This window comes from Acipenser ruthenus, chromosome 29 (genome assembly GCF_902713425.1).
Source record: "Acipenser ruthenus chromosome 29, fAciRut3.2 maternal haplotype, whole genome shotgun sequence".
NCBI classification, from domain to species: Eukaryota; Metazoa; Chordata; class Actinopteri; order Acipenseriformes; family Acipenseridae; genus Acipenser; species Acipenser ruthenus.
In genome coordinates this window covers 836,355-847,543 of record NC_081217.1, presented here as the reverse complement: position 1 = coordinate 847,543, position 11,189 = coordinate 836,355, and positions in this window count along the sequence as shown.

The following is an 11,189-nucleotide window of genomic DNA, read 5'->3' as shown; positions in this document are numbered from 1 at the left end:
AGTCTCAGCACCAGCCATCATTAAATATGAATGCTGCAAGGCAACATGCCTGACACCCAGCCCTGGCACTTTGCTCAAATGATTTCCCAGAGGAAGGCGAGCTGGTTTTGAGAGTCGGGTACAGAGAGCGCTTGTCCTGGCAGCTGCACTGCATGAAGTGGGCCTGCTGGGTCAATAGGGGGGAAGAGTCTCTCCACGCCACAGCCAGAGCAACATATAGAAGTACACAGCCAGGAGCCACATTGTCATTTGTGGCAGCACAGCTATCCTTGTAGCACCAAATAAGAAATTGCATTGGTGTTAAAGAATGGCACGCAGTTATCGCAGCTTTTGCAATCAAGTACTTTTTTAAAGGCTGCTGTGAATGAAATGCAAACCTGGGGGGTGGGGCGGGGGAATAGCTCGGTTTAGTTCTAGGCTTGCCCGATTCTTGGTGGCTTCAGTCTTTTTGTACATGCGATGGACAACAGCTCCCTTTTCAAATGAAAAGATGGGGCTCTGTAGTTTGAAGGGAGTTGTTGTCTGGTCACAAGAATACAAATGATCTCCAGACAATAAACTATGTAACAGTAGCGTGTTGTTCTGCAGACGCATTGTGGAACAATGACAGTGAGCACTGTGTTGTTTAATAGGATATGTTCTGTGATGATGGTGCACAATACTGGAATGATCAGAACCCCTGAAAAGTTCCTTTAAACGTGTGCACACTCTCAGTGACACTGATTAACTGCTTACCCATATACCCCACACGTCACACACACACACACACACACTCCCATAGCAACACCGTCTTTAAAACGCGGCTCCCGTGTGGAAATGCCATCCGTTCGTTAACTTCATGAGATCCTGGTGGGGCTTATTAATGAATCAGAAGACTCCCGAGGAGTCACACATGGATTAGGAGTGCAGCTGTTTCATTAAGGAAGTCTGCACTGCCGTTCACAGACATGGTGGAAGCTCATTTGAGCACTAGAGTGTGTCACTAGATGTGTTGCCATGAAGAAATGAAACCCAATCGATCAGTGCAATGTAAAACTACAGTACACACTGCTTACACATTCTCCTGAAAGACTGTCCAGGGTACGTTCCTTGCAAAGCATAGAAAGGCATAGCAGAAGCCTGTTGAAATATCATTATTATGGGAAACGCTTAGAAGCATAAGGTGGTAATGGGACCACGGCAACGCAAGTGCAGCAGCCAAATGATGTCATGTGATCTCAGCAGCCAAATGATGTCATGTGATCTCAGCAGCCAAATGATGTCATGTGATCTCAGCAACCAAATGATGTCATGTGATCGGAAGAGCATTATAAGTCCAAGATCAGTCAGCTGTTTGGGTAGAAGCCGTGATTTTCAAAGTTCATGAATGTGAGTTTCTGGCCACTGTCACGTGTCTTTTAGACATGGCGAGTGCCCCAGACATCTGAAAGAGCATCAGCCAGTGTGCACAATGACCTTCATAATTACACGGTCAGCCACAGCTTTCCTGTACGTTACCACAGTCCTGTTGACTGCACAGATCCGCCTATACTGGATATGCATTGGATTGCAGGGTCTATGATACACCCTTACGATGGAAATACATTGTATTTTCATGTGTCCATCTGTCCTCAGGCTGAGCAACCAAAGCTGGTGCTGCCATTGGGGAAACAGTGGCTGAGCCTGGCTTTATTAGTTACACTTAATTTATTCTTACTGCAGATGTGTTAGCTGTGTTGGTGACATGGTTAATGCTGTTGCTTAAAAGACCACGATGGGGCTAACCTTAATAATAAGAAATATAAGCAGGGAGGTGTTGCAGAAATTCCTCAGCATGAGATCCTGGAAAGGCTCAGAGACGTGAGATCAATGCAGTACTGAAGGCATGTGGAGTCACAAGTCATGACACATCAACCGATCTGACCAGACAATGGGGCTGATCAAACAGAGGTCATCTCAACCCTGGATAATAATGAGGCCGTACAGCATGCAGGAGCGTGCGCCGTCTTTTCAATAGTCAGAGCTTTAACCTCAGCAAGCCATGCGTTGCTGTCGCCACATCGATGCCTCATTCGGAGGAGACAGCTGGTCTATCTCTGGAGCATCTCACAGGTACAAAGACACACCACAGTCCTTATCTTTTCACACATATGGCAGATCAAGTCACATTAAGATCACTATATATTTTTAAAGCTCTGTGCCTCAGCTCTGTACTTGTGATGGATGACTCTAGAATTACACTTGACTAATTTGTTTAAAGAAGTGAAGTAAACATTTAGTTTTTGTTGTAGCTTGGTTAAGTGATCATCATCTTGTGATTGGTGCAAACATATTTCAGTCTAATTTACCAGCAGTTGATCATTTTGCAAATGTTTCCTGGTAACACTTTACATTGTGTCTCTAATTACGGTGTATTTACATAGTAGCTACTTAGTAAATACATGTGTACTTCCACAGAATTGCAATGTTATTATGCAGAGTTACAATGTACTCAATGTGTAAATCTGTTTGCATGATAGAACCCCAATCCTAACTCTAACCCGACCCCTTTTCTGACACAATTGTGCACTTACCTATATTGTGCAAAAAGATTTACACGTTAAGTACACTGTAACTATGTATAATAACATTATACGCTGTTCAGATCATTAGAACAGACCCATTATCTTCAATCCTGGAACCTATTGAAGATTCTGTGCAGTGTTTAAATGCACCAGGCATAGCGATGCACAAAAGGAATAAATGCGGTTCTTTGAATTGGGGGTTGAGCGAGGAAGCGATTCTAGTCCCTCACTCGTTCTTGTTATAAGTGGGTCACAATCTGTGCAGCTCCACTCTTTGGGATGCAGATAATTCCATTGCAGGCTGTGAAGGCAGCGGGCCGTTCTGATCGGCTCCAGGAGAGCAGCAGGGAATGCCTGAACTCACACCCCGTCCATCTGGAGCAGCACCACGGCCAAGGCAGCACAGCATCTCACACACAGCTCAAGTTTCCTGGTAACTGCACAAGCAGTTCTTTAGATAGACTGAACAATGTTTGAAGCGTGACATAAGTACACATGGGTGTCAGTCAAGGGATAATAATAATTCACATTGTAGTCTGCAAATCTACAGTATTATTATTTTTTATTATTATTTATTTCTTAGCAGATGCCCTTATCCAGGGCGACTTACAATTGTTACAAGATACCACATTAATTTTACATACAATTACCCATTTATACAGTTGGGTTTTTACTGGAGCAATCTAGGTAAAGTACCTTGCTCAAGGGTACAACAGCAGTGTCCCCCACCGGGGATTGAACCCATGACCCTCCGGTCAAGAGTCCAGAGCCCTAACCACTGCTCCACACTGCTGCCCATGTTAGATCAGGCATTTGTGATTTGGCTGTTTTAGTTTTGTCTATGGACATTATTATATGCTTATTTATTTATTTCTTTATATCAGTACATCTGAAAATAATGAAACATGCAGTTTAACACTATGGGCACAAAATACTTAAAAAAAAAAGGTCTGTTTTAATTGTACGAATTGAGAGCCATGAGCACCAGAATGCACGGCAGTGCTGACGTTCTTGAAGTGTTCTGGATTTAAGAGTATAACTTGCTGTTCCCGAGCTGGTCTTTACTGGTGGGTGGAGTGGGGGTGAGGTGCGCTGGCTTATCACAACACGAGGACACACAGCCAGATGAAACAACAACACCTTGGAGATCTTGCATGGTTTTAATTAGGCAGGGAAAGTATAGGGACCCTTTAATTAAGCAGAATTTCAGAGCTTCTCGCTTCTGTTCAACAGATTTTTTAATTAGCTGCTGAATTGATTTGGCTGATCCCTTTTTTTCGAGCCAGAACGCACAGAGAGCTTGCAGGCTGCATTGTCTGCAGGATGGGGCTGCTCTAGTAACTCACAGAGAATAAAAAGAAACCTTTCATTTGCAAACTACAAGTGCGCTAAGACCGGGAGCTCTTCAGATGTAATAGGAGATTGTGTTGCACAAATTGTTCCTTTCTGTGCTGATGAATTCAGTCATGGGCTGCGGTTTCTAGTTCACCCTACTTGACACTGAGGCCCTTGTTGTTTGTTCTCAAGCACAGCGACGGGAGCATTGACAGGCGCGGCACGGAGACTCGCTCACACTGCCTCTCTCTGGGCTCTGGGAATCTGGTCCGGAAGCTCTACCCCCTGGAAGAGCCCTTCTGTCTGGCTCTGTTCTAGTCAATTAACAGCAGAGTTGGGCACCTACTGTACTGTTCATGCAGCCACAGCTGCAGAATCAAACCCAGCTTTCACTGGAAACTTTCATGGGAACAGTGTAGATAAAGGGTCTCTAATAAACAGTTAATAATGCATCCATGATTGTGTTATAAAGGATGTTAGAAACAATATTAGACTACTACTGCTAGCACAGTAACAGGCTGTTATTTCTAACCTTATAACATGATGCTTGGTACAGTGCTGTTGATGCGTTATTCTACATTCATGTATGAGCCCAGTCCCTTTTCTCTTCACCTCTTGGTATTTTGCAGTGGTGCTCTCTCTAGAACATGCGTTTCCAGTATGGTATGACTGTGGATCCAATGTGCTTGCAGATGAACTCTGGGAGTGAACACATTGACTTGTCATATTGAGTGGAGCTGCTGTCATCACCGAGGCTGCCAAAGCGAGCTACTCCAGCCGTGCTGTCAGGAACAACAAGGGCTCATCGGGCCAGAAGAGTCTCACAGACTCCTGAAGCTTAGACACACAGCAGAAAACGCGTGCAATCAGGAATGTGCTACTACATCAAGCTCTTATATATATTATATCACGCTCTTCTTCTTTAATAGCTCATTGAGATCTTCAGAATGTCAGTATAGGGTTGTAGACCCCCCCCCCCATATGCACGCACACACACATGCACGCACACATGCATGCACACACACACATGCACGCACGCACACACGTAGCTACTCAGGGGTCAGCTGTCAGTTGCGTGAGGTTTGTGGTTCAGAATTTTGAAAACATTTTCTCAGTCTCTGGAAGTAGGTCAGTCCGATGTATTTATCACACAGAGAACACATGGTACTAAAGCTAGAAGGTAGGTCTGATTCCCAGAGCCTCTTTTGAACACTGTGATTTGCATTCAGTTCCATGAAGCTGGTGCAGTCTTATAGAAAATGGTTTGGAATGTTTTATTTTCATCTGGTTCTAGTACTTTTCAAAGGGATGTTTTCCTCCAATGCCAGGGTACTCAAGGGTATTTCTTGCCTCCAGTAACACAATAGAATTGCAGAGATACGCAGGGCATGTTTATCTTGTACATCCTTCTTAGGGAGGACGTCTCTCCCATAGACCTCTCCTCAGTAATATCATCTGGCACTGCTTGCAGACATGTGCTTATCAGAAAGCAATCACAGCCAACACAGGGGGGGCTGTTAGACAGGGCAGTGTGTGTGTCAGATTGAGCTGTCGTTTTGGTAAGTGTATTATTGCTAGGATGCATTCTGTCATTTTAGCTCATTGTTATGAGATATTGTTCATGTTCCAGCTTGGAATAAGATAATAATAATAATAATAATAATAATAATAATAATAATAATAATAATAATAATAATAATAATAATATAAGCTTGAAAAAAAAAAGTAATGTCAGATAAATATGTTGACCCAATAATACTGTGTGAACATTGGAACGGACACAGTGTATATTTAACTTGACAGCAGATTTGAATCCTGCTCTTTTTGAAAATGACACTCTTGTAAATGTATCCATGGATTCATGTGCATGTTAATTTGAATCCTGCTCTTTTTGAAAATGACACTCTTGTAATTGTATCCATGGATTCATGTGCATGTTAATTTGAATCCTGCTCTTTTTGAAAATGACACTCTTGTAATTGTATCCATGGATTCATGTGCATGTTAATAGCGGTGCAGCGAGTCTGGTTGAGGACAGCGATGAGTCAGTCTTCAGACACTCTGGCAGACAGGCAGTATGCTCTGCAGTGACTGGGAGACAGCAGTGTTCTGACTGTGAGAGGACTTCCTGGCGTGCTGCACACACACACAACGACGGGTGAAAAGACAGGAGAGAATGTGTATCCTTACTGATGACAAACTGCAAACAAGATGGGAAGAAATGTAACGATGCACCTGAAAAATTTCTTATTCATGACACATATTATATTATAACACTGGTTCAGTCAATTCCACTGTAAAAAGGAAAAACAAAACTCTCTCTCCCTCCCTCCCTCCCTCTCTCTCTCCCTCTCTCTCTCTCTCTACATATATACTGGTATATATATATATATATATATATATATATATATATATATATATATATATATATATATATACACATATATATTCATGTCATGTAGCAGTGAGATATAAGGTGACCTTTTGTCTACTTTCCAGGCGTCCTTCGGTATTGAAATCAGATTGAAAGTGTTGAAGTCTGTATTTCTTTACCAGTGGAATTGGGCTGCAGTGCAGTTCTGAAGTATAAACAAGGTCTCCACTCTCCACAGCTCAGTGCGTCACACATCAGGGAGCATGGCTTGTAACTGGGAGACTGAAGTGTTCAGCCAGCCTTGGGGAAGGGTCGCAGGGTCTGTACTGCTATACCGCACACACACACCAATGAATGGGCTGATACAAAGCAGGTTGAGCACTGTGCTTCCTGTTTGTGACAAATCAATAAAGCATGCAGCCATTTAATAGAGCTAGCATGGACCAAGACGCAGTGCTGTTTCTAAGAGCAACCGTTTGTGTTTCTTCTTCAATGTTTCGAAGAGTATTGACATTCAAAACTGTTTTGTCCTTCAAGCAAACTGAAGTGCATGCAGAATGGTACTGGCACAGAGCTGTGTGCTAATCTTCTATTTTGTTTGATACACAGTGTTCTGCTCTTAGTGCTTGGCTGAGATTCAGCGGCACCATCATGAAGAAAACCTACACAGCAGACCTTCCATCTGCGCTAGCAAGCAGCATGTAATGAAGAACATGCTGCAAGTCTTCTCTGGAGGTGCTCCCTCTCCAACCCCCCTGTCCTTAAAGAGCACACCCTCTCTCGTCTGAACCCATAGGACCAGCTCCCTGAAAAGCAAAGTGATTATTATTTATAACACCTTTATAACAGAGGTACTATTGACTGTTTATAATAGATACGTATAGCGTGTCATTATTATTAGTATTATTAATATTATTTATAACAGATGCATAGATATATCATTGACTATTTATAACTGCAGCATTCTGGATATGACACATGCCTCCATTCCACGGTTCACGGTTTCTTTAGAAATCAAAACAGCAAAGTTTCTCCGGACAGCCCAGCTGTAAGGTCATAAACTGTTGGATTGAGCGTCTGGAAGAAAAACAACATTTTTCTTATATTTATTACTATTATTTTTGTCTATATGTAAAATGTCAAGGCCCAAAGTGGTAACGATAAACAGGCTAATCCATAATCCATAATCTCAAAAGATTTCTTTAATCTTACCCAGCCACGTTGTTGATGCTGAATCACTTGGATCCTTTAAGTTTTGAGATCAGTCAGCTGCTAGGAACCGGATGAGCATATACAGAATGTTTCAAGTGCATTGTCTTTTATCACAATAACACAAGATCTGTTAGAAACGTACCCTTCAAACTGCAGTGTAACCCTGTGCGTCTCAGGTCCTGGAATATTTATTTCTCGCATTAAACGCGTTTCACGTGATTCTAAAGCATTCACTTCTTAATGTGATTGCCAAGCCTTCACTCCCGCACGAAGCCTGGAGGTATTAAGATGATGTATACCTCGTGAAGCATGAGAAAGCTAGCACAGTGTGAAACAAACTGCAGGAGATGATGTGGTTTCAAATGCCACTACAATTAAGTGAGGTAACAGGCTGGGTAGCACAGACTGAGTGCCGTCCTGGATCATTAGCCTCCTGTTTGACAGGTATACTCCAGTCAGTGATACTTCCCTTCCTCTTAGCTGCAGACAGCAGACAATGCACAGTTCAGAACTACATGCTGCTTTGTTGGCTATGCGTTCGTAACGGTACAATGCCGTGGGGCGAGATATATTGTGAGTATTCTCTTCTCAAATCAAGGGGCTTTTGTGATGCTGTCGGAAGCTTCAGCACTCAATAGAAATAAATACGGCAGAGCCCCGTTACTTAAAATACGCTTATAAAACGAGTCAATGTAGATGCTTCAGACCTTGAAGGTGTTTTTTTTGTTTTTTCTAAAAATACAGTGGTCGTCAATTATTTTTATTGTTTTCTCCCCAATTTAGTAGTCCAATTATTTTTAGGCTCAGCCCACCGCTACCACCCCTGTGCTGACTCGGGAGGGGCGAAGATGAACACACGCTGTCCTCCGAAGCGTGTGCCGTCAGCCGCCCGCTTCTTTACGCACTGCAGACTCACCATGCAGCCACCCAGAGCTACAGCGTCGGAGGACAATATAGCCCTGGGCAGCTTACAGGCAAGCCTGCAGGCGCCTGGCCAGACCACAGGGGTCGCTGGTGCGCAGTGATCCGAGGACACCCTGGCTGACCTCTCTCCCCCACTTTAATTAAGTGCAACAGAGTCCAACGCTCCCCTCTACTTCCATGTACTGAACTCTGTATTTTAACAAATCCACGTCTATTAACAATCTAAATAGTGGCTGGTCTTAATCCAGCCACTAAAAAATGCTTTGGTATTAATTATATTTGTTTTATTGATAGTCAATAAATCTGGCCTCTGGGAAAACCCCAGCAGGATTAATAGAGATTTTACTAAACAGCGGGATTAAGATCTGCCACTGCTCAGATCATTCCAATTGAAGCCATTTGATGTCTGGTAATCTGTGCTGTTTTAGCTGCAGTGCGTCTGGCACATTCAAGAAAGAATCCGGATTTCTCTTCTACTCTTGTGTTGCATGTTTTTCATGGATTGCCGGAGTGATTCGCTGCAGAGTTTTTTTCTTTAACTTCTTTTTGAAGTTCTATTCAAATTTAAATCAAAAAAAAAAAAAGCTAATGCAGACAGGGATTAACTGCTGTATCGCACCAAAAGCAATATGATTTTTCAAAATGCAAATCCTCCATAGATTGGGAGAAAGGGGGGAGAAGTGGGGGAGGGCTTCTCTTTATTAAATGTCACGTGACTCATCCCATCTTTAAGGACAACTGCGGTCGACTTTGCATTCATTAAATGTTATCTTTTAATGGAACTCAAAAGTCAATTTCATATCCCTGTTGTGTTTTTTTTTTTTACTTCAGTAAAAGTCACCTGCCTGAAGTATGATGAAGCAGCACCACTCTGTATTAGAGACCCAAAGCCTTTCCAAACACAGATCGGTGTGGATGAATCATCCCTTTGTGCTGCTCGATCACTTTCTCCCTTTTCTTTCCTCTTTAATTCTCCCGGTATCTAGCTTCACATGAAGCATGTAAACCCATTTTCACACTTGCATTTTTCCGCAATGCTGTCACAGGAGCATTTACACACAAAGAAGGGAGTTTAAAACGACACCTGAGCACACATTAGAGCCAGGTGATGGAAAGCAGTAACAGTGTGTGCTTTCAATGACTGCTCCCGTTCAGCCACTGTTTGAAATGTGGTGGAGTCAGTTCCACACGCAGGCCAGGGGGTCCTCTCTAGTGATCTGTGGGTAAGAGCCTAGTGTAGCAAAGGGCAGCACGGCAAAGTGAAAAAGCATGGGAATGCATGCACAGGTACAGTATGGGAAAGCACGATATAGCTTACGTGGAGGAGTCTTTCTCAATGTCTACCGTAAATGCATAGTATAAACTTAGGAAAGTATGGCACAGCCATTGCTAAACTTTCACAAGGCGTGATGAGTTTTATTAACTCCCAGTGCTACTTGCCTGCAAATCTCTTGAGCAGAACAGTAAGGGAAGAGGCTGGAATCCCAGAGCACGATGATAGCCACAGTATATGATATGGTTAATGCCACTGTTTTAGGTTTTGTATCCAGCGCTTGGAGACAGCCGCCCTGGACATACTTATCAGATAGGATTTTGATTACAAGGAACTTTTCAAGGAATGCAAGCGGTGCAAACATGAACATAGCAGATTGCAGCTGAAACCAGAAACAGCTGCTGCTGTCTATCTGTCTGACAGATAATCTCCCAATTCAACTCAATCCAATTTCTATTAACACTCTGTGTGGGCAAGTGCTGCTCTGGGGGTGTGTGGGTGCGAGCTGGGAGCTGGGAGCTGGGGGTGTGTGGGTGGGAGCTGGGAGCTGGGGGTGTGTGGGTGGGAGCTGGGGGTGTGTGGGTGGGAGCTGGGGGTGTGTGGGTGGGAGCTGGGAGCTGGGGGTGTGTGGGTGGGAGCTGGGGGTGTGTGGGTGGGAGCTGGGGGCTGGGGGATGGGAACTGGAAGCTGGGAGCTGGGAGCTGAGAGCTGAGGGCTGAGGGCTGGGAGCTGGGAGCTGGGAGCTGGGAACTGGAAGCTGAGAGCTGAGCTGGGAGCTGGGAGCTGGGGGTGTGTGGGTGGGATAATCTTATTATACTGCTTATGCTGTTTTTTCCAGGCTCAGGTAGTACGTGGGTGGTGAGTGAGACACTATCATAGAGTTATCAGATCTATGGTTAATTGATTAGATATTCACATTTGTGAAGGCATTTATAATTGCATTATTGCAATCCATCTCGTTGTTCCACTTTTAAAAAGTGAGCTCTTGTTTTCGTACACACAGTGTGTAAGAAGTGTGAGTGAAAGGATAGAAAGGAAGAAAGTGGACCAGAGAAGTAAATCAATAATAGAGATCTGGCACAGTTGAGCAAACTCGTTTTCATTGATTGTGTTTTGTAATGTTAATTACACAGGTTTATAAATAGTCACATTACACAGGTTAAGGTGTGTGCGAGTTTAGTTTGGTTTTCATTTAATTCACAATGAATGAACTAATTTTGGGGCCACTGGTGACGTATGTACATGAATAATTGAAATGATTTTAGTTAATATAGCAAACAGAACAATGGCAATATGTATTAAAGATAGCATGTGTTGGGCATCGTCAGTAACATGTGAGATGCCGTTAGCGTAGTTTTCTCTCAAACTCTCCCTCGAAACAGCCCCTCTGTTTGAGCTCCAAAGCATACACTTAATAACCATTCATCTTAAGTGCGATTCATCTTCAATCAAAAAGCAGACAGCCTTTGAAATGTGTGGTGGGTGGGTGGGGAGGTGCTGGCACTCTAATTGGGAGATTTTGAGATTG